General features: G+C 41.9%; 1 pseudogene; it reads left to right on the forward strand.

The window, feature by feature from the left end:
* The window catches only part of LOC119299706, a 40,026-nt pseudogene continuing 12,062 nt past the window's right edge, over window positions 1-27,964 (forward strand).

The following is a 27,964-nucleotide window of genomic DNA, read 5'->3' on the forward strand; positions in this document are numbered from 1 at the left end:
TGTCTAACTTTGGATGGTTTGCACTGCAATGAAATTTTGCCAATTGTACACCATTTGCCTATAGTAATCAATTCTGTATACAGAGGGGTTATCAAACCGGGAATATACCTTATATTGGGAAATTCAAATTCTTTTTACAACATATAGTCGTATCAATGAGAAAGTTGAGGACATTGGTGTTAATGGGGTAATATGGCTACTTTTTCTTTAAAGCATCCAAGATGTCTTTGAATAAGAACATAATCACGTCTGCTGCAAATGTCTGCAATATCTCCTGATTTTAATTCTTTTCTGTGTAGCTCGGAAAATCACACACATCTTTGGTATATAACAATTCAGGATGGTCATACTAGCTTTGCATCATGTCTTGAGCAAGTTTTTCCATCTTCAAGTATTGAATGTTTCTTTCTTTAAGTCATTACATACAGTTTATCTAGAGGATTGGGGAGAACGGAGAATACTTCCATCTCTGGAAATGCTTCGGTTTCTTAGAAGGTTGAAGTTGAGCAACATGCAAAGAGTAAGAGAAATCTTGGTTCCATCATTGGAGCAGCTGGTTTAGATGGAATGCCAGATTTACGGAGGTGTTCCTGAACTTTTGTGGGGGAGATGAAGTCTAGTTTAAGTGTGCTAGATATTTAGAGTTGCTCTACACTTGAGGTGTTTGATCTGTTTTAGAAAGGTTATAATTGTGAAACCGAACATAAGTCATGGTTTCCTAGCCCGTGGAAACTCATTATGGTCGGTTATCCTTGTTTGCAAGTACATAACCCATCCGACTTCAGTCACATATTGTAAACTAATTATCACTAGTGTTTCAACAATTATGTCAATGGAGGGATCTTCCATGGAAACATTGAACCTTCATTGATATGAACTTCCGAGTGAGATGATGACACTTGATGAAAAAATGTTGGCATTCAGTAATCTTAAGGATGATGAAAATATGCCCTAGAGGCAATAATAAAATGGTTATTATTATATTTCCTTATTCATGATAAAGGTTTATTATTCATGCTAGAATTGTATTGACCGGAAACCTAAATACATGTGTGAATACATAAACAAATACCGTGTCCCTAGTAAGCCTCTACTAGACTAGCTCGTTAATCAAAGATGGTTAAGGTTTCATAACCATGGACATGAGTTATCATTTGATAATAGGATCACATCATTATGACAATGATGTGATGGACAAGACCCATTCATTAGCTTAGCATTTGATCATATAGTTTTTGCTACTGCTTTCATGTATGTCAAATACATATCCTTTGACTATGAGATCATACAACTCCCGGATACCGGAGGAATGCCTTGTGTGCTATCAAACGTCACAACGTAACTGGGTGATTATAAAGATGCTCTACAGGTATCTCTGAAGGTGTTTTGTTGGGTAGGCGTGAATTGAGATTAGGATTTGTCACTCCGAGTATCGGAGAGGTATCTCTGGACCCTCTCGGTAATACACATCATAGTGACGGATAAGCCTTGCAAGAAAATGACTATGAGTTAGTCACGGGATGATGTATTACAGAACGAGTAAATAAAATTGCGGTAACAAGATTGAACTAGGTATAGAGATACCGACAATCGAATCTCGGGCAAGTAACATAGGGACGGACAAAGGGAATTACGTATGTTGTCATAACGGTTCGACCGATAAAGATCTTCGTAGAATATGTAGGAGCCAATATGAACATCCAGGTTCCGCTATTGGTTATTGACCGGAGAGGTGTCTTGGTCATGTTTACATAGTTATCGAACCCGTAGGGTCCGCACGCTTAACATTCGTTGACGATATAGTGTTATATGAGTTATATGATTTGGTGACTGAATGTTGTTCGGAGTCCTAGATGAGATCACGAACATGACGAGGAGTCTCGAAATGATCGAGAGGTAAAGATTGATATATAGGACGATGGTATTCAAACACCGAAAGAGTTTCGGAGTGCACTAGGTAGTCATCGAGTCACCGGAAGGGGTTTCGGACACCCCCGGTAAGTGTATATGGGCCTAATGGGCCAAAGAGGGGGACATATCAGCCCCTGGTGCGCCCCTTCTTTGGACAGCAGGCTCTAGGGGAAGGAAAGGGGGAGGGGAGGCCCCTCTTTCCTTTCCCTCCTCAAGTGGGATACAATAGCAGCAGGAGTAGACCAGCAAAATTTATCAGATAAGAAAGCGGCGGAGGCTGAAGGACCTGTTAGAAGATATTGTATAGAGATAGGAAAGCTGTTTAACTTGTATCTCGTTCTATCTCTTCTTCTGTTTTATCTCTTCCAACCTCCTGTAACAATCACGATCGATCTCTGTTGATCGGTTCTTGTAAGCCACGGCATATTGCATATATATACACACGCGGCCCGAGCAAAGGGTTTAACGCTTCCACCAGAGTTTTACATGGTAACAGAGCCTCTTCCTCGATAGATTGGATAGAGATCGCATCTAGCTACCAGGCGACCGCAGCCATGTCCACCACCACCGCAGCCATGACGCCCAGCACCATGGGTGCGCTCACCACCTCCTCCTCCTCCACGTTTGCGTCATCATCCACCTCCAACCCCACCACCTCCTTCCTCGGATCGCTGCCGCAAGAGAAGCTGACGAGGGGCAACTTCCTGCTCTGGAAGGCCATCGTCCTACCACAAATCAAGGGCGCGCAGATGGAACACCATCTTGACGCGAAGAGTCCGGCACCGCCGGCCACCCTCACCATCACCAAGGAAGGCAAAGAAGAACAGGTACTGAACTTTGCGATATCCCTCTGGTTTGCACAACAACAACAGCTCCAAGGCTACTTGATGGGTTCCCTCTCCCGCGACATTCTTGCACAAGTCGCCACGCTGCAGACGCCGGCCGAAGTCTGGCGCGCCATCCATGACATGTTTGCCGCCCAGAGCCAAGCCCAAGCCATCAATACCCGCATCGAGCTTACGAATCTTCAAAAAGGTAACATGACTATGGCCGAATATCTTGGCAAGATTAAGAGCCTAACAGATGAAGTTGCCTGCACCGCTGCCGCGCTCTCCGATTCGGAGATCGTGTCCAAGATCTTGGCCGGGCTGGACATGGACTACAATCCAGTAGTCTCGGCCCTTGCAGCTCGGGTGGAGCCGATCACTGTCCAGGAGCTATACAGCCATCTCCTAAGCTTCGACGCCCGCCTCAGCCTCCTCCATGGCGCCAGCTTCCGTCAATCCTCCGCCAACGCCGTCTCGCGTGGCCGCGGCCGTGGGCGCGGTCACCACGCGCAACGCGGCGGTGGGCGCGGGCGCGGCAACTCCTAGGACAGCGGCTACAACAACCACTACAGCAACGCCGGAGGCGGCGGCAACTACAACAACTCCGGCAACAGATCAGGGGGTGGTGGCTTCAACAACAACACTAGCCGCCGCCCCTCCTCATCCTCTCGTGGTCGCCCTCGCTGTCAACTCTACAAGAAGGCCGGCCATGAGGTTATGGACTGCTGGCACCGCTATGATGAGGACTACGTTCCCGATGCTAAACATGTTGCTGCAGCCATGTGTGAACAAGGAGGAGATGGCATGTGGTATGTTGATTCCGGCGCCACGGATCATGTCACAAGTGAGCTAGAGCAGCTCGCTCTCCGTGAGAAGTATCACGGCAATGATCAGATTCACACCGCAAGCGGTGGAGGTATGGATATCCAACACATTGGTCAAGCTTTTATTAATTCACCTATGCTTAAACGTGACCTCGTTCTGAAAGATGTCCTTCATGTGCCTCAAGCCGACAAAAATCTTGCTTCCATGTCTCGTTTAGCCACTGATAATAATGTCTTCTTTGAAAATCACCCTCATTACTTTTTTATAAAGGATCGGGCAACGAGGGAACTTCTACACCACGGTAGATGCATTGGAGGCCTCTACCCCATCACATCCGGAGCACTTAGTCGCAAGCATTGTCAGGTCTACTCCGTCATCAAGCCCTCTTTGGCAAGGTGGCATCAACGATTAGGACATCCTTCCTCAGTCATAGTTAAGCAAGTTATCAATAAAGGCAATCTTTCTTTGTCTCACAGTCCTCTTAGTGATTCAGTTTGTGAAGCTTGTCAATGTGCCAAGAGTCACCAACTTCCCTATCCTAGATCAAGTAGTGTTTCTCATGCTCCTTTAGAGCTTATTTTCAGTGATGTATGGGGCCATGCCCGTGATTCTTTTGGACGAAAGAAATATTATGTCAGTTTCATTGATGATTATAGCAAGTTTGCTTGGATTTACTTACTCAAGTATAAATCTGAAGTTTTTCCGTATTCCAAGAGTTTCAAAAACTTGTTGAAAGACACTTTGACAGAAAAATTTTGACAGTCCAAAGTGACTGGGGAGGGGAGTATGAGAAGCTCAACTCTTTCTTTCGTAGTATTGGTATTGCACACCATGTGTCTTGTCCTCATGCCCATCAACAGAATGGCTCTGCAGAAAGAAAACATCGTCATATTGTTGAAGTTGGTCTATCTTTACTTGCTCACGCTTCTATGCCTCTCAAATATTGGGATGAAGCTTTCATCACTGCCACATATCTTATTAATCGGTTGCCTAGCAAAGTCATTGCCAATTCTACTCCTTTGGAACGTCTCTATAATCAAAAACCAGATTATAATTCTCTCAAAACTTTTGGGTGTGCATGCTACCCCAATCTTCGTCCTTATAATCGTCATAAACTTGAGTTTCGTTCTACTCAATGTGTTTTTATTGGCTATAGTAATCTTCACAAAGGCTATAAGTGCCTAGAAGTTGCTACTGGACGTATCTATATTTCTAGAGACGTTGTTTTTGATGAAAATCTATTTCCTTTTGCCAAGCTTCATCCGAATGCAGGAGCTCTCCTCCGTGCTGAAATAGCTCTTCTTCCAGGTCACGGGGGTGAATTAATTAATGCCGACCTTGTGAAAAATTCGAATGAAAATTGTGATTTTGCAGATTTTGGTCGTCATTTTATGTGCACAGATCAGGACAAGACACGCACGGGATCCCATGTTGATCCTGCTGACAGCAGCACTGGATCCGAAGCCGATCCTTGCGCCAGCGGCGCGCGATCCCAGGAGGATCGCTCTCCTCTGCATGTGGCCGACCAGGTGGACCCTGCTTGTTCCGATGTGCGGTTGGACGAGGCCGCCAGCCCAGGTGCGGGTGCATGCACGCGCGTGGTCGACAGCCCCCACCTGGTGGAGCCCGCTAGTCCAGTCGCGGGCACGCGCCTATCACCGCAGGGCGCGGGCGGGCGCTTATCATCGCGCGGCGCGGACGCAGACGAGCGCTTATCACCGCAGGCGGGCGAGCGCGTATCACCACACGACGCGGAGGGGCGCCTATCATCGCGGGCGAGTGCGCGCCTATCACCGGCCGCCACTTGTTTGCAGGCTGACGCGGATGCTGCTGGCGACAGGGGGACAGGCGCAGCAGCCGGTGCAGAATCCTTCTTGGATCCAGCGCTGGGATCTTCGGCGCTGGGATCTTCTGTGGATGGTTCGCCTACATCAGCAGCTCTATCTCCGGCTCCCCGTCGTCACACACGGTCACAGTCAGGTATCGTCAAAAATAAAGAGTATACTGATGGTACGATATGGTATGACAGAGGCAAACATGCTTTTCTTAGTACTGTTGGTGAACCAAATAATTTGCATGATGCTCTAGCACATAAAGATTGGAAGGAGGCTATGGATAAAGAATATGATGCACTCATGAAAAATAGAACTTGGCACTTAGTACCTTCAAGGCAAGGTAGCAATGTTATAGACTGCAAATGGGTATATAAGATAAAAAGAAAATCTGATGGAAGTATAGACAGGTACAAAGCTAGATTAGTTGCCAAAGGTTTTAAGCAGAGGTTTGGTATTGATTATGAAGATACTTTTAGTCCTATTGTTAAGTCAGCTACTATTCGACTTGTCTTGTCTATTGCTATTTCCAGAGGATGGAGTTTACGGCAGCTAGATGTTCAGAACACATTTCTTCATGGTGTTCTTGAGGAAGAAGTGTTCATGCGGCAGCCACCTGGATATGAGAATCACAGCACACCACATTATGTTTGTAAGTTGGATAAAGCTTTGTATGGTCTGAAACAAGCCCCAAGAGCTTGGTATTCAAGGTTGAGTATGCAGTTGCAACAACTTGGATTTACACCATCTAAAGCTGACACTTCATTGTTCTTTTATCATAAAGACAAGATCACTATATTTGTACTTGTTTATGTTGATGATATAATTGTTGCAAGCTCAAGTTCAGATGCTACCACTTGTTTGCTCAAAGATCTAAAGTTGGAATTTGCTCTCAAGGACTTGGGTGATCTTCACTACTTTCATGGCATAGAGGTCAAACCAGTCAAAGATGGTATTATTCTTATGCAAGAAAAATACACTGTTGATATACTCAAGAGAGTAGGGCTGCACAATTGCAAACCTATGAGTACACCAATTTCAACTTTTGAAAAACTTACAATTGAGAGTGGAGAAGCACTTGGGTCAGAAGATGCAACAAATTATAGAAGTGTTGTGGTGCTTTACAATATCTGACTCTTACACGTCCTGATATTTCTTACTCTGTGAATAAGGTATGTCAGTATTTACATGCACCTAGAACAACTCACTGGACTGCAGTTAAGAGGATTTTAAGGTATCTTAAGTTTACTGAAGGACTTGGACTTCAGATTACCAAGTCTCCATCTCTACTTGTCACTGCTTATTCTGATGCAGACTGGGCAGGGTGTGCTGATGATAGAAGGTCTACAGGTGGTTTTGCTGTGTTTCTGGGAACTAATCTCATATCATGGAGTGCAAGAAAACAGACTACTGTCTCAAGGTCAAGTACAGAGGCTGAGTATAAAGCTTTGGCAAATGCTACAGCAGAAGTAATGTGGATACAGACATTACTCTATGAACTTGGAATCAAGACTCCACAAGCTGCTAGATTATGGTGTGATAATATTGGAGCAACCTATCTTTCAGCTAATCCTGTTTTCCATGCACGCACCAAACATATTGAAATTGATTTCCACTTTGTCAGAGAAAGAGTAGCTCGAAAGCTACTTGATATTCAGTTTATACCTACGGGAGATCAACTAGCTGATGGCTTCACAAAACCTCTTACTATGAGGAGGTTGGATGAGTTCAAGTACAATCTTAACCTTGCGCAAGTTTCCTGAGGTTTAGATTGAGGGGGAGTGTTAGAAGATATTGTATAGAGATAGGAAAGCTGTTTAACTTGTATCTCTTTCTATCTCTTCTTCTGTTTTATCTCTTCCAACCTCCTGTAACAATCACGATCGATCTCTGTCGATCGGTTCTTGTAAGCCACGGCATATTGCATATATATACACACGCGGCCCGAGCAAAGGGTTTAACGCTTCCACCAGAGTTTTACAGGACCGAGTGCTGTCGATGTAGCTTTACAGCCATGCATGCATGCATCCAGATTAATTGCTCCAAACTAATTGAACCAACACGCCACGACCACTACCAAGCTTCAATTATGTGGACAGGTACCTTATCTTTCTTTTCCGTTGCCATATTTGTCTAGAATTACAAAGACAAAGTGCAGTCTCGAGTCTTGACCACCCCAACCATGGGGGCTTGCAATCTCTACTACCTAAAAGATACAGGTTCCCTCTCTCCTCTTACGTTTTCCTTTTCGTCCTCCCTCGCAGTTCCTCCGATCCCACCTACCGTCCTATTTTTCTTTTCAAAAATTCTCTCCCACTAATTCCACGATTGCCGGCTTTAAAAATCCCCACGATCGAGCATACCTTCCCGTCATTTTTTTGTTTCCAAAAAAATCCTCCTACTAATAATCCCATGATCCATGACCGTAACAAAATACCCACGAGCATCCCTCCTTCCTGCCTCACCGCGTTGTGACGCTGCTTCACCCTGCCCTACCCTCTGATCGCTGGCGGCGGCCTTCGCTGTGACGTCGGTGCCCTGCAAGCAACCTCCCTCTATGGCGCCGAGTTCCCACATGCACCGCCTCCGCGACTGGCTCTCTAGCGCCGGCTTCTAGCCTTAGGGGAGAGGGCTGAGGACACCGCAGACGGGGCGGCATGGATTTGCGGACTTCTCTGCCCTCACACCAACCCTTCGGCATGCCGACACCCCTAGGACGCCCAGCCATCGCGTCCTAGGATATGCTTACAGCAGATATGCTTACAACAGAACAGTGGAGAGAGCAGAGTGGCCTCTCCCCTATACAAGACTGCGAGTACATGCTCTGGCTGATTGACATGACAAGCTACGACATGAAACAAAATGATGTTTATTACAAGGTTAATTATTGTTGCCCGGAAACCAACACGAGGAAAAAGGTAACAGGCTCTTCAATTGCATAGCCTATAAGCTGAATGCTCAACAATTGCATAGCCTATAAACTGAATACTCAACAATTGCATAGCCTATAAACTGATGCACAGACTCTTCGCTGACACATGGCCCTGGATCCATATTCCCGTCGCTCCATAATCGGTTCAGAAAGACTCGAGCAAGCAGTAGGTCAGCTTAATTAGCTCAACCAAATCATCGCATCACCTCCATAATGGGTCTACTGTGACTACAGTCCCGTATCCAGTCTCCATATTCAGAAAGAAATGATTTGTCTATATAAGTTGACTATAGTCCCGTATCCAGTCTCCATATTTGTCTATATTAGTCTCGTAACTATTAAACACATCATTATTACACAGAAATCTATATAAGTTGCATCCTAGTTGACTGGCACTCCGAAGACACTTGATTAGAGAGAATTTAGCGAGGTGGATGGATGAAGCAGCATAAGTTGCAATTTCAAATTTCTGCAGTGAACCTTCATGATGCCTGATCCAGCATTTGCAGCTTCACCTTGGCGATATCAAGTTGCTCTGAGTAAGAATCAGAGAGGGAGGAACCATATGCATAAGTTCCTATTTTTTCGAGGCCGGCCGTGTTGTCCGGGGTGTACAGCAAGAACATATGAAAAAGCATGCTTCTAACCCTGTTTGTCCTGCAAATTTAACACTCTGTTCATGGGTGATCTACGCTTGATTTTTTTTGGAAAGCTCTTGAAAACGATTCTGAGCACCTTGAAATGTTTGGAGTCCAATATAATGTTTGGGGGTGTACAATCACAACAGATGGATTTTTCTAGCTCTGTTTGCACAGCAATTTTAACAGTCCACACTGAAGATGCTATCCTTGGGTTTCTTTTTCAGGAATTGTTTCAGATTTTTTAGAGTCATGTGCTGTGTAGAAGTACGGCAACTTGCTCTGTTGTCCTTAGAAATCATGATCAGTCCACACAGGGCAATATTCTTTATTAACTGGGAATCCCTTCAGAAAAAATCGAGCACTCTGTATTTTTGCAGTCTGGAGGTGTTTCCACGGTGTGCAGCAAACAGAGTATTCATCGTTCCAGCTCTGTTTGTGCTGATGTTTTAACAGTGCTTTCACTGGAATGTTAGGTTTTGTCGAGATTTTTGTTGGATTATTTTGAGCACTTTGATATATCTTTCTCAAGTCCGGCTGTGCGTTTCGAGGTGTACAACAATACACATTTGATGCAATTGTTGGGTTACCATTTTTCTGTAGCACTTGGCAGTTTACCTGACAAGGCATGTTTTTCGATAGTTCTTTGTGAAGTTGCCCTACTACAGCACTTGTTTGATGATACTGTTGATTTGACACATTTAGAGATGCTATTAATTTAGCACTACAAACTTCAGTATCGTAATACTCCCTCCGTTCCAAAATATAGTTCGCCCACGCTTCCCAAGGTTCAACTTTGACCATAAATTTAACCAACGAGACCGATTGCGGCGGGAGCAAAAAATTATATAATTGAAAACTTCTTTTGAATACATACTCATTGGTATAATTTTTGCTCCCGCCACAGTCTGTCTCGTTGGTTAAATTTATGATCAAAGTTAAAACGCGAAAACCGAGGACGCACTATATTTTGAAACGGAGGGAGTACTACTGAAACAACATCTATCTGAAAGTCTGTTTAGCTGCTTATAGGCATAGTACATGAGGACGCACTAGTTTAATTTTTTTTAACATATATTAAAAATGTTCACCATGTATTTAGAAAAGGTTCACTGCTTATTAAAAAAAGTTCACGACATAATAAAAAAATGTTCGCCGTGTTTAACACAAATTTTTTTCATGTATTAAAATAATGTTCATGAAGTTTAAACAAATCAATCAGCGTACATTACAAAATCTTGAAAATTCATAAATGTACGTAATTTGAAAAAAGTTCAAGAATTCAGAACAGTTCATGAATTTGAAAAAGTACAAGTTTGTAAAAATGTTCGAAAATTTGAAAAACAATCATGAAACAGAAAAGGTTCACAAATATGAAAAAAAATGTGCACAAATTTGAAAAATATTATGTATTTGATAAAAAAAAGAGGAAAATAAATGCCGTCCTGGAAAACCAAACGAAAAACCTTCGAAATCAGCTCGGAGAAAAAACCTACCTGGTCTGGCCCATATTTAAATAGTGTGGGGGGTGCGTGAGCGCTACCTATTTGTCAACACGTGTCAAATAGGGTTTCCGGGACGGGCTTTGTCTTGCTCGCAGCGAACAAGAGCTCCTCGATAACGCCTATTTGCACCAAATAGACAGGCTACGCTTGAGGTAAGGCTCAAAGGCCGAGCGAGTAACGTGCAAATCTATGTTTATGTAGTCAAGCAGCACCCTGTAGTGGTTATTTTATATTTATCCTTTTTATTTGTACTTTCTATTTATTCTGCTTTTCCTCAATAAAAGAATTATAAAAATACACAAAAATGAATGTTCATTTTGAAACTATTCGGCATGGAGTATTTTTTAATGTATTTAAAAGTGTCCAATAGTTATTTAAAAAAATGTTTGTTGTATACTAACAAAACTACACCGTTTATTTAGGAAATGTTCATTATATATTTAAAAAGTTTACCATGTAATAAAAAATAGTAGACATGTATTAAAATAATGTTCACCATGTTTCAAAAGAAATACACCATGTATTAAAAATGTAAGTATAAAATAAAAAACTGGAAGGAAAAAACAAAAAATGGAAACAAAATCCACAACATAGGAGCATGGGAAAAAAACACCGGAGTGGTGCTGCAAACTAAGCACCATGTGAAAGCCAAACCAAAAGCCACAATAGAAAAACCAAAAAACACATTGCAGCAGTGCACCGAACGAAATAGCAGGAAAAAAATCAAAACAAAAAAGACTGCAATGGGAAACCGAAAAAGAACGCTTGAGCAGCAAACAAGCGGACAACCCCAAAATGGGTCAGCCCATTTTTCCTCGCACGTGGGTGTCGGCCTATCCATTTGACGACACGAGCTTTCACGCGGGGTCTACGATCTGAATGGGCCGGCCCATTCAATCACGTCAATGCGAGCTGCTATTAATCCCCCAAAAGAATGATGGGGCTAAGAGGAATCGAACTCGACACCCCCATGATGGTCAGTAGATGTCCAATAACACCTGAGCTGCTCAATCTTTGCTAAATGTAGGCTGCGCGAGCTTATAAGAACTAAACGCAGCGGAAGATTTTTTTTTTAAAACTTTCGACCATTAAACATTTTTGTGATATACGCTGAACAATTCTTAAATACACATTGAATATTTTTTAAGTACACAATGAACATTGTTATAAATACGTTGAAAATTTTCTTAGAATATGGCGAACATTTTGTTAAATTTCTGATTAATATTTTTGTAATACACTATGAACATTTTTTTATCAATGCATGGTGAACTTTTTATAATATATGGTGAACATTTTTGTAATACATAGTGCACTTTTTATATAACACCAAAAAATGAGAAGAAAAAAAGGAAAAAAGGAAAAGGGAAAACGAAATGTAAAAGAAAAAACATAAAAAATTGAAAACCGGAAGCAAAAACAGCACAAAAGAAAAATGAAAACAAAGCACGAAACAGCGAAGGAAAGCAGCAGCGAACAAAAAAAACAGCACATTCTGCACGTGGAAGGTACGACGTTTCGACGCTAACGAGCGTCATATAGGATCCACCGCATTTGACGTTTTAGGGTGTCAAATAGGATTTGCCAGTGTGAACCCCTCGACTCAAGCATCCCAGGCCCAGTAGCGCGTTCGTTCATTTGTTTGGTAGTTGGTTTGTGTCTTCTTCTTTTTTTAGAATATTCCAAATAAATATATATTTCAAACATTTTATTGACTAAGTTTTTCAAATGTTCATCATGAATTTAAAACATATTAATGCATAGTAAAAAAAAATGTTGACACTACTTTTTAAAAACTAGATGATACCATGTGCGTTGCTGCGAGAACTGTTACAAAATAATTTGATGTTTTAAAACATGTGAAAAAAATGAATACAGTATAATTTGATGATAATTTTTTTGAACGAAATGTTGTATGTAGTAAAATTTTAATTTTTTGATGGAAAAATCCAAAAATGGGTGTGATTTTTGTTCTGTTAATTTATTATATTGACAATATATCGGTGAGGCAATATGTGATAAAAACAGCGTTGAGTAGAGACAGTGGACACATCTCTACCCTTGGCTAAACCTAAAATTATGCTAGCAACTATAGATGTGCATTCATAAAAAATTGGTCGCACAGAGAAATAAAATGCGAGTTAACTCATACTTTGATTTTTTTTATTTTCTATATAAAAAAGTCTCTTCGAATTCATGAGGGCATTGTTCAGTACATCATGCTTCTCACCGTAATATACCAAGGTAGCTCTAATTCTTTTTATTTGTCTTGTCTGGTGTGCAACCATGGATGCTTCATCATTAGCTGAAGCTTAGTTCCATCATTAAAAAGGTTTCTTGTAACACCGGGTTTCAATGGAATGAAGACATCTAGCGCAATTCTATGGCTTGTAGGAGAAAAAAACATGGACATGTAGCACAAGAGAATGGTAATGAGAAAATATGGATGTTTGGGATTTCGGAATCAGACAATCACATTAAAAACACTTGAATTCTAACCAAATGGTTAAACGGGGACTCATGTTGTACATTTGAAGTGGATCGTATGATGTCAAGACACATATATAGATAGCAAAAGAAACCTAGAATGTCATGGATGCTTGAGAGGGCACAAAAAATAGTTAATGGTTAATTGTGATATGTTGCATGCGCATGAAGAGCTAGTGGGAACATGGGCATGAAGAGTTAGTGGGAAAATGTTTTTACATGGTGGACCTACTTGATGATGTGGATAGGTTGCATGTTAAGATAACTAAGATAGTGGAGATGGATCTCTTAGGTATATAGGATTTCATGTAGTCATATTGGGAGGGGTTTAACCCATTATCTTTGCGGTGGGAATGGGATGCCTTGGTATATATGTTTTGCATGATCCACATTCTAATGTAATCAGCTCAACACCGGTTTATAGTGTGGTTGCCCTATGACTCAAAAGAAAACAATAAAACCTTTTTAGTCTTCGAGAAAACTTAAATAATTTTTCTTTTTGAAGTGGGGGTGAACCAAGTCCATATATATAAACTCATTAAGAGACCAATACCCCGAGATAAACTTAATAAAAGATATTATCCTCCCTGACCACATTATCATCAACACAAAAATATCATTAGGAACTAAATGCACTTTCAGTTTTATACGTGGTTTGCATAAAAGTTAGTCTCATTTCAATATCAAGCTCAATTTAGACACAATTTTCCCAACATATTATTAAACCAACATGAACATGTAAAACCACATTTGATCACAATTAAAGCATCATGCCGGATATTATGTGATAATCTCCTCATGGAAACATTATATACTATATTCTATTTGTGTGCAACTATTACACTAGAAACCACTTTTGGGATATTTCTATTTTATGTATTTGTCTCGCGGTATTCAAGAATATTAAAATATGCATCACAGTATACATACATACACTTTTATTTTACACAAGTTTCATATAATAATTGGTGGCGATATGACATTCCATTCTTTTTATTTTTTTAATGTTTAAGGGGTTCCAACATATTTTTTAAGAGAAATTGAACAAAAAAACTCTATGGCTACACGATACGGGTTTTGCATTAAGTATATTGTGTGTGGTGTATCTTTTAGTGATAGCTGTTAGAAATTTATATCAAATAATGTTATTATTAATTATGGATATATATAAAAAATCCAATAATAAGATTATAATTTTATAAAATAAATATAGTAAGTGTGAAAGTTTAGTACAAATGTTATATGTTTTACTCGCTTCGAGCTTAATGCTTAGATACCCATCTGCAACTGCGCTTGGCCATGCATAATCTACATATCTCGATGACGCTCCCTGCAACATCCTGATATCCTAATGAAGCCTCGGAAGCTAAAATAAGATCTGAATGAATCTTTCCTTGAATCAACTATGGGCATTGATATAAATACAGTTCCTTCAAGGTCGGCGAATGTCGCAACATAGAGATATCCACTTCCCCGTTATTCGTCATTCTAAAATATACGGTGTTGGAAATATGCCCTAGAGGCAATAATAAATTGGTTATTATTATATTTCCTTGTTCATGATAATCGTTTATTATCCATGCTAGAATTGTATTGATAGGAAACTCAGATACATGTGTGGATACATAGACAACACCATGTCCCTAGTAAGCCTCTAGTTGACTAGCTCGTTGATCAATAGATGGTTACGGTTTCCTGACCATGGACATTGGATGTCGTTTATAACGGGATCACATCATTAGGAGAATGATGTGATGGACAAGACCCAATCCTAAGCCTAGCACAAGATCATGTAGTTCGTATGCTAAAGCTTTTCTAATGTCAAGTATCATTTCCTTAGACCATGAGATTGTGCAACTCCCGGATACCGTAGGAATACTTTGGGTGTGCCAAACGTCACAACGTAACTGGGTGACTATAAAGGTGCACTACGGGTATCTCCGAAAGTGTCTGTTGGGTTGGCACGAATCGAGACTGGGATTTGTCACTCCGTGTAAACGGAGAGGTATCTCTGGGCCCACTCGGTAGGACATCATTATAATGTGCACAATATGACCAAGGAGTTGATCATGGGATGATGTGTTACGGAACGAGTAAAGAGACTTGCCGGTAACGAGATTGAACAAGGTATCGGGATACCGACGATCGAATCTCGGGCAAGTATCGTACCGATGGACAAAAGGAATTGCATACGGGATTGATTAAGTCCTTGACATCGTGGTTCATCCGATGAGATCATCGTGGAGCATGTGGGAGCCAACATGGGTATCCAGATCCCGCTGTTGGTTATTGACCGAAGAACGTCTCGGTCATGTCTGCATGGTTCCCGAACCCGTAGGGTCTACACACTTAAGGTTCGATGACGCTAGGGTTATAAAGGAAGTTTGTATGTGATTACCGAATGTTGTTCGGAGTCCTGGATGAGATCCCGGACGTCACGAGGAGTTCCGGAATGGTCCGGAGGTAAAGATTTATATATGGGAAGTCCTGTTTTGGTCACCGGAAAAGTTTCGGGTTTTATCGGTAACGTACCGGGACCACCGGGAGGGTCCCGGGGGTCCACCAAGTGGGGCCACAGGCCCCGGAGGGCTGCATGGGCCAAGTGTGGGAGGGGACCAGCCCCAGGTGGGTTGGTGCACCCCCCACCAAGTCCCAAGGCGCAAGGAAGAGGGGAAGGGGGCAAACCCTAGGGCAGATGGGCCCTAAGGCCCACCCTGGTGCGCCTCCCCCTCTCCCCTCCCCTTGGCCGCCCCTAGATGGGATCTAGGGGGCTTCCGCCACCCCTAGGGAGGAAACCCTAGGTGGGGGCGCAGCCCCTCCCCCCTATATATAGTTGAGGTTTGGGCTGCCCAATACACATGAGTTCCTCTCCTTCTTGGCGTAGCCCTACCCCTCTCCCTCCTCGCGATGCTTGGCGAAGCCCTGCTGGAGTACCACGCTCCTCCACCACCACCACGCCGTTGTGCTGCTGCTGGATGGAGTCTTCCTCAACCTCTCCCTCTCTCCTTGCTGGATCAAGGCATGGGAGACGTCACCGGGCTGTACGTGTGTTGAACGCGGAGGTGCCGTCCGTTCGGCACTAGGATCTCCGGTGATTTGGATCACGACGAGTACGACTCCTTCAACCCCGTTCTCTTGAACGCTTCCGCATAGCGATCTACAAGGGTATGTAGATGCACTCTCCTTCCCCTCGTTGCTGGTTTCTCCATAGATAGATTTTGGTGACACGTAGGAAAATTTTGAATTTCTGCTACGTTCCCCAACATACAGACTTTCAAGAGATGGGAGAGAGACATCATTTGCAGTTATCATGTCTTTATGGGTGTGCTCTAGCACAACATCTGAAGAGAAAAGTTTTCTCCAATTCTTTATTTTCAAACCCTTTAAAAAGACGAGTTGACTTAAACATTTGAATGAAACAAAAGTTAGGTTTTCACACTCCAATATCTATAAGTATTTGATATCCTTAAGATTATGGAATGCCAAAATTTTATAATCGAAGCTATCATCTCACCAAAAGGCTCACACAAAAGTCCATTTCCGCTAATTTTGATTGTTTCCATGGAAGATCCTTCCATTGTCATATTTTTTTGGAACTCTGCCGATTAATAGTTCAAAAATATGGTTGAAGGCGAAAGGGTGATCTACACTTGCAAATGAGGACAATCACACATAATGATTTTTCGCAGATAGGGCAACAAGGACTTATGCTCATTTTCATAGTTATAACCCTTTTGAAACGGATCAAACACCTCAAACTGCAGGGCAACTCTGGATGTCCATCACCCTTAAAATGGACATGAAATCTCCAACAGAAGTGTAAGAGCATCTCTATAAATCTGGCATTCCATCTAAAACCAGCTCCTCCAATGACAGAACTGATACTTCTCTTACTCTTTGCATGTTGTGCAACTTCAACCTTTTAAGATAGCTCAAGAGCGGGATTTGCTCCTCCGACGATGGAGAGATATTCTTAGGATCCTCTTGGCATGACGACATCCATCATTGCCTGGCTAGACTCAGGTGAGACAAAAAAAATAATGAAATTAAAAAAGTTTGCTTTTTTAATAAATCCTCATGAATTTCAAAAAATATCAAGAATTCAGAAAATATTCAAAGATTTGACTTTTAACAAAATGTTTGTGAATTTTTCAAAAGTTCATGAGTTTGAAAAAATACCAGGAACCAAAAGAGATGGGACCGAGAGACGGTGCGTGTCAGCTCCCATCAGGCAGGCCCTGACTAACGGCCCATATACGCCCAAACCTGGCCACACAGCCCGGCCCGCCCTAGACAGGCCAGGTAAGGTACAGCCCACACAGACACTCCTAATGCACGGACCGTCCATACACGGCACAAAAAGGAAACGGGCTGGCCCATCGGCATGTTTAGCCCACCGACCCACACATGATTTGGGTTGTTTTGGGGGCTAATATATATTTAAAAATCTTTAAGAAATAATAAATTTTTTTAGACAAAATAACAACAACAACAATAATAATAACAACAACAACAACAACAACAACAATAATAATAATAATAATAATAATAATAATAATAATAATAATAAATGAATGGGTCGTGTCATGCCGACACTTGTGCGCAGCCTCTGAGGCTAGGCACGGGCCTAGGTGGGCCATGTTCTAGCATGATCCAATTGTAAAATGTGTCGGGCTAGGCCCACCATGGGCCGGACACGCGGGCTATTGGGCCAGCACACCAGGATCTGCCCATTTGGCCACCTTTGTATACATCCTGGCCTAATTCCTACAACCAAGCTTAATTAGGGTGCTAACGCAGCAATCATTAACGAAATCAAGCCCATGCAGAAAGAGACGAAGCATGTTAATTTCTACCATGAACGAAGGGACGTTAACATAGCTAAGAGAGGCCAATCAGGTGGCAGATGAATTAGTAAAGAACTCTTTTACTACTAGATCCTCTAGTTCTTGGGATGATGAGCGTTGGAATTATGTGTCCTGCAACTATATTCAAATGTTAGAAATTTAGGATGCCAATGTTAGAAATTTAATCCGCGGATCTACCCCCTAGGATATAACCGTCATCCAATCCGCTGCCGTGTACTCTGTCATAGTATGGTCGCTTGATCTTAATCCGCGGTTCACCGCTTGTCTCTCGCATCGATTTGTCATCGCCCGCTTTTTTGCTCTGCGTTGATTTTGTCCGCCCGTGAGATGGGATGCATCAGGAAAGGAATCAAGCACGCCACAACTTGGCACGTGGATCAAGGAAGGGAAAGAACTCTAGCATATTCACTCGGATCAAGGAATACTAATACAGCTTGCATGCCTCGATTTGGAGATAGACGGGATCTACAAGACAGAATTTTTCCGGCGACACTCTATACGCTGGCTCCATCATGCCATACTCCGCCGCCCCAGTCGAGCACGACAACCCCGCTGCGTCTGAGTTACCTATCAACTCTGTATCGAGGCCAGGTACGTACAACTCCGTCTGCTGAAGCATCCGGTTGCTGCAGATCGGTGGAAATCAAGACCAACTGAGGAAGGCTAGTGTTTCTTTTTTCTACTACTACTTTGATTCAATAGCCAACACGGGAATCTGCTAAGGATTTCATTGATGTTTTGATTCTTCACTCACGTGGACTGGGGAAACATGCATGTCATTGTTGCCATGCTGTGATCAAGTCTAAAAGTAATCTCCTCCAAGACCTCGTGCGGTGGATTGATGGACACCGGATGTTGTACTGTTCTGTGTATGCATGTGCATATTAATATGCGATCTCTAGATACATGAACCATTTGGATAGCAGGCTAACAATATCATCTACAATTTCAATTCAAGCCGATGGAATAATAGGAAAGAGAATTTTGTCAGAACGTTTTTGTCAAGTTCGAGCTCTACTTACGCCCCGCTGGCCGCTCTATATTCCGGAATTTGTTGGCATACTGGGATGTCATCCGAATACTCGGGAACCCATCGGAGTAGTCCGCCGTCACACTGACACTCTGCCCCGATGTTGCTCCGCCGAGCTATGCTTGTTGTCACGGGCCACTGCTTCTGGCTTGTCAGTGGAACTGGGGAAGGAATATTCTATCTTGCAATTCTCATTGATTTACTTTATTGGATTACCGGTTAAAAATCTCCTAATTTGTTTGGTTGCTAATCCACTGCTTGTAACTCACAAGGAAAAGACATCTACCCCTTGGAAGAAATTCAGCAGGAACTCCGGACTAAATTTGTGGATGGACTGCACGGAGCAAATGATTGCATATTGAAAATTGCCATGATGAAAAATTCTGCAGAAAATCATGCATACTTTGGAAAGGGATATCATGCAATTGTTATTATTGAGCATCACTTGTTTATATGGAGGAATGTAGGAGTTACTCCAAGGAAAAGGAAATTTGCTCTTCATTTGTAAGTGTGTCTAATGATAATATTTGCACTATATATTTATCTTTGGATTATGGTGTTTGTTTTTATACATCATATACTGTTGGAATACAATGGCAACTTTAATGGTATATAACAGTTCCAAAGGAAATCATATTATATATATTTATGTGCTTTGTCATTGCTACTAAATCTTATACACTTTGGAATTGAAAATTTTGCCATGAAACTCCTTTGTGGAGGAAAAATATTACTATTATAGGACACTCTATGAAACTTCAATGTGAAGGGATTTAATTTATTTTTATATCTTGGAACCCATTGATTATGAAATACTATTTGGAAAAGGTAGAGTGGAAATATAGCTCAATGATAAAATTAGTGCAGTACGGACTTTCACACGATGGTCTATTCTTTCTTGATGGTCCATTGGAAGTTAGGAACCCAAATTCTTATTTGGGGAAGATAACTCTATAGAGAGGAATACCGACAATGGGAACACATGCTTGGAATCTTATTATCTACATCATCAATGACTTTCTCACATATCTTGGAACTAAATGAATTGGCTTATTGATCCTGGAATTCTAGACTTTAGTGGGAGGACTATGGTATCTTGTGAAGCATATATGATGGTATTTTCGGTTTATATACACTTTTTCTGAAGGTGGGAAAAGAAAAAAGCTTCACATCATTATTTAGTTTGGTAACCTTATGGTATTTTCTTTGCACTCCCACTAGAGGTCAGGTTATTTATTTTTATCTCATCACTGATGATTGCACTTGATATGGTTATGTTTATACTATTTCAAAATACAAGTCGGAATGTTATATTGTGCTTGCCACATGTTATACTGAAGTGGAAAATCAGTTGATTAAATAATATCATAGTTTTAACAACTGATTGGTGGGGGAATTACACTTCGGGAATATATCATTTGTATGTAAAGAACATGGAACTATTCACCATTGTAATATACGGTACACTCCACAATTGAATGGAGGAATTAATTGTCTTGTGTACTCCCTTGTTTCTTTGGAAATAAGCAGTGCATGCTATCATTTGTTGATATCATTCTCCATCTAGTACAGTCACTTGACTGGAAGGAAATCTTCTATTTTGGCATGAAATTCTCAGTTATTACAAACCGCACACCAGGAATTTTTTTTGGTTATTCTAGTAGACCAAAGGGTGTTTCCTTAGTTATTTTGAAAAAGAATACTGGTGGAAAATAGGAACACAATCATTTTTATGATCAGGGTGGAATTATTGACATTCATACTAAAATATAATATTGACCCTAAGGAAACTACAGTGACAATCCCCACATGACATGCTTAGGATAAGTGGGAGGAATAAGTTTGGAATATCATGTCTGGATAATTGTTATGTGTTGTTGGCGGATGTCACTCTAAATTTTAGAGGAATCACTAAATTCTCTTAAGTTTTTTTTATGTGTCAACTATGAGTGGAAGAATTGCGGGAATGAATAAACTCAAATCAGGAAGAGCATAATTTGGGAACTTAATATCATACCAAATAACCGCAAGCCTATTGTCTGGAAGTATTTTTTGTAAGGATAATTGGCTCACTGGAATATTATAATGACACTCTTCTTATTCAATTATTCACACAAAGGGAAATAAACTTTGTGGAAACTCTCTCTCCCGGAATTTGGGGAAAGGGGAACTAAAGACATGGTTTGCTAATTGAGTATATTAATGTATGGTCTTATAACAAGCTTCACATCAATGGAGTAGCAGGTCATATGGTTTTGTAAATGAAGCAAGGCGATCATCTACAAATGTAAGTGTAAAGTATTTTGCATTATTATTATATATGATAACATTGCTTTGTCATTTGCAATAATAAAGTCACATTGATGGAAGTGAAAGCTTGGTCGTGTTTTAACTTTCATATGAAAGGAATGTTTGAAGCTTCCTGTATTTTGGGAGTGGAACTACATACGGTATGTTTTTTAAACGTTTTCTATGGAAAATTGCAAACTTATTAAAGTACTTGGAACCAAACTCGGTGAGGAATTATGTTTGAATTCCTGAAGAAAAATGATAATAAATGGTATTGAAATTTACTTTATCTATGTTATACAAGCATACCTTAGCTTTCGGAATTTATGTTGTATTCAAGCAGTGAAAGGAAAGATGAGCAGCTAAGGGAATCTCACATATCATATAACATTGTGAAAAGTGCATCACAATCTGTCACTTGTTTCTGTAATTTATATTGAAGTTAAACACATTGATGAAATTTTACTCTATCTACAAGATGAGAAATAAGTCCAGGTACGCATATTCAATTTTTTTTGTAGTACTAATATGGTGCAGGTTCACTGACCCAAGTCAGGAATTTCTTTCAACACATGATTAATTGTGAAACTTCATTAACTAATTGGACTCGATATTTATGTGGTTTTGAAAGTTTATTGAACATGGTTATCTTATACTTGACTCAATGTGGAATTAATCATATTATCAGATATGTGATGGAAAATAATTGATGCGGAATTTCACTTAAGGAAACAAAATACTCAAGGTGCCTATAAAGGTGGAATTACGCTCGAGAAAATAATACTCGAGGCGCCGAGGATAGCTATGCTGGAATAATTAGGCGGAAACTAAGGTCTCTAGTGATCTTAAGTGTCGCAGCAAGGAAACATCACTAGTAGAAAAACACCTATTAGAACCGGTTCATAAGGGCCTTTAGTCCCAGTTCATGAACCGAGACTAATGGGTCGTTACTAATACCTCCACCCATTAGTCCCGGTTCAAACACGAACCGGGACCAATGTTCCTCCACGTGGCCCTGTGCGCCGAGCCCAGTCAGGGGGCCTTTGGTCCCGGTTGGTGGCTCCAACCGGGACCAAAAGGCATCCACGCGTCTGCATTCCAGTGGCTGGGGTTTTTGTTTTTTTTAAAGGAGGGGGGTTGGGGGTTTTGGGGGGTTAATTTAGGTGTTTCGTATATTGTGTTAGCTAGCTAATTAATAGAGAAAAGTGTCCTCTCTTATGTCCGTGCTTGGTCGACGCTACATAGTATATATACATAAGTGATCGAGAGAACCATTCAGTACAGAAGTTCGTCATGCATACCGAGAGAAGTGATCGATCGACCTCTCCTTCTCCGAGAGATTGGTCGAACAACAAGTTTTTTACTGGCTACATACATGTATAAGATCTCTTAATTACAAACCCCTAGCATTTGAAATCAATTTCCACATGGTATTCTCCGGCTTTACTGATGACGTGTTCAAGAAAGAATCCCGCCAATTCCTCTTGAATTGCTTTCATGCGATCTGGTTCTAGGAGTTCATCCCGCATCTGCCACGTCTAATTTGAAGAAGGGGGTTAATTAATACATATATATGAATGAAACTCAACAGAAATGATGGTGTAATAAAATGAAATTATGAATATTATTGCTTACACACTTCATATTGTCTTCTAGAGTAGCCCCGCTTGTTTTTCAAAGTCGCGTTGTGGATGAACTCGCACACGTAGTATCCATAGAAATCATTCCCTTCCTCCTGCCACAAGCACTTTACGAGAAATAGAGGTCAATCAAACTGATAATGAAGCATTATAAATGGCATTGATGAAAGTATAGTTATAGAATCAACGGGAGATGCGCGCAACTAGCTAGCCAGTAGTACTTACTTTCGGGTATGTATATCGCAGCTCCTTCGGTAGTCCCGGAGCTTGTGCGGTGAACTTATTTCAAACCCTGCAAGACAAAGAAAATAATAATTATTACTTGAGATATCAGGAAATGAACAAAAAGTTGCCGATATGGTGCGATAATGATCGATTGAATTTACTTGCTGAGCATTTCAGTGATGTCCGCATAGGTTTCGGGATCTTTCCGTCTCGAGTCTAAGACGGTTACTAGTCCACGCTCAAGCTTAATCTCCAGAAGAATATAATGGTACCTGCGCACGCATGCATAACTCATCAATTACATTACTATAACCTCGCTCGAGTAATAAGGAAAACCGAATATGCACACGACAGTAATACTCACGGGCCGTTGTAAGGAAAGAGTATGGTATCTTTGTTTTGATTTTTGATCAACGATTGTAGCAAGTTGTCCACGGCCTCTTCGACGTGCTTTTTAACCAGAAATACATCTATGATATTTGTGTTAATGAACCCAATATCATAAATTTCTTGTTTTTTGCACTCGACGATCTTCAATCTGCATAATATATTGAGGATAATTAATTATAAATACATGCAATAAAAGAGCCGAGCTATATATAGAGACTTAATGACAGAAATAGTACTTACAGGCAGTAGCAAAAGACCATTAATTTATCGAGGGCCTTTTGATTGAAGAACTCGAAGAACTCCTCAAATGGAACACACAACAGATCATTTAAAACGAGGTCGTGCTCCTCTTTAATGTTCAGATACAAACTGTTCTTCCCCTCAGACTCTCTGCAGGTTTTCATGTACCAACTATGGAATCTTCGCATCATTGTTGTCAGAGATTTTTCATCTTTGACGAGAGGCTTCCCGTACTCGTATCTGAATTCATCCACCTCCATGAAATCAGGAAGTGCATCGTCAGGCAGGTAATCTTCAAGATTGCCATAACCGGCCACCGTCCCCGGAGGATTAGACACATTGAGCGGGGGGCACGATTGCTGTGCTTGTTCGCTGAGCTGGGCAATTTTTTCCCCTTTGCTCGTTCTTTTAACCTTTTATCACTGATAGTAGTTCCCGACCGCTTGGCTTGGAGATATGTCTGTTCAGTAATGCGCTCATAGTTGGTTCTCGGCAGAGACTTTGGTGGTTTCCTCAGGGCATCGAGAGCGCGCTTTGCTTTCACCGGATCTACCTTCTCCTTCGGAGGTGGATGTCTCTTTACTTTCACCCCTTCAAAGAACTCCTTCACGTGGGCCTGCACGATCGTATTGTTTTCCTCCTTGGTCCTCTCGTACGGTAACTTCTTTAGAGGCTTTAGAGGTGGACCGTATCTGTATTGCCTCTCTCCTCTTCTTGTGCTGCTAGACGCCGGAGCAGACAGAGCGGCTGCGGCGTCTGTCTTCTTTCGTGCTTGCTTACGAGGCGGAGGAGGACTACGACGCGCCGGAGCAGCCGGGGCGGCGGCGGGTCTCTTCCGCCCTTGCTGGCGAGGCGGAGAAGGAGGAGGCGGAGTGCCGCCACGCGCCGGAGAAGGAGGCGGAGTGCCGCCACGTGTGCCTTGATCGTCACTCGCCGGAGGAGGAGGCGGTGGAGGAGGCGGAGTGCCGCCATGCGTGCCCTGATCGTCACTCGCCGGAGGAGGAGGCGATGAAGGAGGCGGAGTGCCCTGACTCGCCGGAGGAGGCGGAGGCATCCAGTTCAGAAGGTTGATGAGCTCCTTCCGCCATAGGCATGGAGTCTTCAGAGCAGAACCCAGCCTAGTCTCCCCTTCACCGGTAGGGTGCTCAAGCACGAGGTCCTCAAATCCCTCCGTTATTTCATCCACCATCACCTTAGCAAATCCTTCTGGAATCGGCTGGCAGTGATAAGTTGTGCCGAGTCCACTAGGATAAACTTGGCCAACAGCCGCCTTGACCTTCAAATTCATCCATCGCGCCATAATGTGGCAATTTTGAGACTCCGTGATACCATCCACGGGATAGCTGGCAGGAGCTGTCAAGACATGCTCCGGCTGAAGCAGCTCGGTGGAAGCCACGCTGCTTCTCCGCTGAGATGGCGGGGTAGCTTCGGGGGAAGCTTCGGCAGGTCGTTTGTTGCGATCTGCTGCTTCTCGTACCTCTTCTCGTTCCTCTAGCCCCATTACCCTTTCGTGCAGCACCTGCATTTGGTCCTGCTCTAGTTTCTTCCTCCTCTCGTGGGTTTTGTAACCCCCTGCGTCCGGAAAAACAACCTTCCACGGAATGGAGCCTGGCGTGCCTCGTGTCCGTCCAGGGTGCTCGGGATTCCCAAGGGCCATTGTGAGCTCGTCCTTCTCCCTGTTTGGAAGGAACGTCCCTCGCTGCGCTGCATCGATATAGTGTCGAAGGTTCTTGACTGGTGTTTGCAGTTACTCGTCCGTCCACTGACACTTCCCTGTTACAGGGTCCAAGGTTCCGCCAGCCCCGAAGAACCAAGTCCGGCAATGTCTGGCCAGTGCATTGTCTCTGGTTCGATCCCTTTTTCAAGCAGATCATGCTCAGCCTTGGACCACTTAGGCCGGGCTTTGAGGTAGCCACCTGACCCCGTGCGATGGTGAAGCTTCTTCTTCGCAGCATTTTTCTTGTTTGTCGCCGACATCTTCTTACTCTTTTCCGATGTCTTGTGGGCCACAAATGCGGGCCAGTGATCTTTGATCTTCTCATATTTGCCGATGAATTCTGGTGTCTTTTTTTTCTCGACAAACTGGTTCAGCTCTTTCCTCCACCTCCTCATTAGGGTTGTCATCTTCTTAAGAGCACAAGACTTGATTAATTGCTCTTTAACTGGCTTCTCCGGATCCTCCTCTGGCGGTAGGGTGAAATTTGCTTTCAGCTCAGTCCAAAGATCTTCTTTCTGCATATCATTGACATAAGACACCTCAGGGTCTTCATCCTTAGCAGGCTTATACCATTGCTGGATGCTGATCGGGATCTTGTCCCTAACAAGAACCCCGCACTGAGCAGAAAATGCCTTCCTTGTCCGGATGGGTTCAATCGGTTCGCCGTCGGGCGCGATTTCTATGATCTCAAACTTTTCATCCGAGCTCAACTTTTTCTTCGGGCCTCGTCTCCTTACCGAAGTTGTGCTCGATCCGGAGGGCTAGAGATTATAAGGAAGAAAGACGAGAGTAATTAATATGTGTACATATACCAAAACAATGGATGCATCAATTAACTAGTCAGCACGGGCTTAACTAATATATATATATATACCTGGCCGGACTCGGTTCGGTGACCGGAGCAGTCAGCACGGTCTCCTTCTTGTACCTCCATTGTGTCACCGGAGCCATCATGAACATAGTCCTCTTCTTGTACCGGCATTAATGGGTCGAAGCCATCATGAACATAGCCCTCTTCTTCATCCAGTCCTTCCTGACCATCGGTCTCGTTGAGAAATGACGCAACTTCATCACTTCCTTGTGCGATTATTTCCCCCAACATCGCTTCTGTTTCTTCGTCTCGGGAGTGCTCCATAGTTTCTGCAAATATTTACAACATGTCAATTATTATTCAAACATGGTACAGATGGATATATATATATATATATATATATATATATATATTAGTGGCAAACGTAGAACTAGCTAGCTAATCACAATAAGGAATCATGTTAGTGGCCTCGACGCAGCTTCTCTAGGGTTTGGGGTCGCCTCGACACAACGCTTCAAGGGTTTGGGGTGGCCTCGACGACAACGCTCTTTTAACTTGATAAATTTGGGTGGCCTCGAGAGAGTTAATTTGTCGGGTAGGGGGGCGGCGGGAGGGGGTAGGAGACCAACATCATTTTCTCTCTAGGGTTTGGGTGTCCTCGAGAGTTTTGGTCGAGCGAGAGGGCCGAGGGGGGTGCTGCAGTTGTATAAGTTATCACAGTCGAGATGGGGTATATATATCGACCGCCCCTCATGTCGAAGTTATCTAGAGGGGGTTATATCGACAACGACGTGACATACATACACATGGGAAAATAATGTTATAGGGGAGGGGGTATCGGTACCACCCCCTAGTTCGTGTTGAAGTTTCTTATTTCTCCTCTATTCCTTTCTTTCTTCTTCTCCTCTTCTTTTTCTTCTTCTCCCTCGAGAAAGGAAAATAATTAAGGAAAAGGAAGAAAAGAGAAAGAAGGAAGAAGGAAGAAGAAGAAGAAAAAAAGAAGAAAAAAAAGAAGAGAAGAAGAAAGGAATAGAGGAGAAGAAGAAAAAATAGAATTGAGGAAAAAAGAAGAAAAAGAAGAGGAGAAGAAGAAAGGAATAGAGGAGAAGAAGAAAAAATAGAATTAAAGAAAAAGAAGAGGAGAAGAAGAAAGGAATAGAGGAGAAGAAGAAAAAATAGAATTTTAATTCTATTTTTTCTTCTTCTCCTCTATTCCTTTCTTCTTCTCCTCTTCTTTTTCTTCTTTTTTCCTCTTCTTATTTATTTCTCCTCTTCTTCCTCTCCTCTTTTTCTCCTTTCTTCCTTTTCTTATTTTCCTTTTTCCTCTCATTCTTTTAGTATTGCTTGTTTTAAAAAAATGTTCAAATAGAAAATTTCGAAAAAACAAAGGTTTTGCCTAATGCATTGTTCATATGAATATACAAACATTTGCATATTCTACAATAATTAATATCACCAAAAAAATCTATGAACAGAAAAAAAAACCTAACTTTTCTAAAAATCTATCTTTTGCATATATGATAACATTAATACACATATGAACAAAAAATACATATATGAACAAAAACATGCTCTGAACAATTTTTGAACATCTACATACACATAGCCACATACATACACATATACATTATATATATATATGAACAAAAAAACTAAACTAATAAAAATGAAAAAAAACAGAGCCGCATATATATATAGCCACATACATACACATATACATTGAACAAAAAAATTAAACTAATAAAAATGAAAAAAACAGAGCTGGTGCGGCGCGGCGGCTCACAGCGATGGCGGCGC

The sequence above is a fragment of the Triticum dicoccoides genome, chromosome 5A, assembly GCF_002162155.2.
Source record: "Triticum dicoccoides isolate Atlit2015 ecotype Zavitan chromosome 5A, WEW_v2.0, whole genome shotgun sequence".
NCBI classification, from domain to species: domain Eukaryota; kingdom Viridiplantae; phylum Streptophyta; class Magnoliopsida; order Poales; family Poaceae; genus Triticum; species Triticum dicoccoides.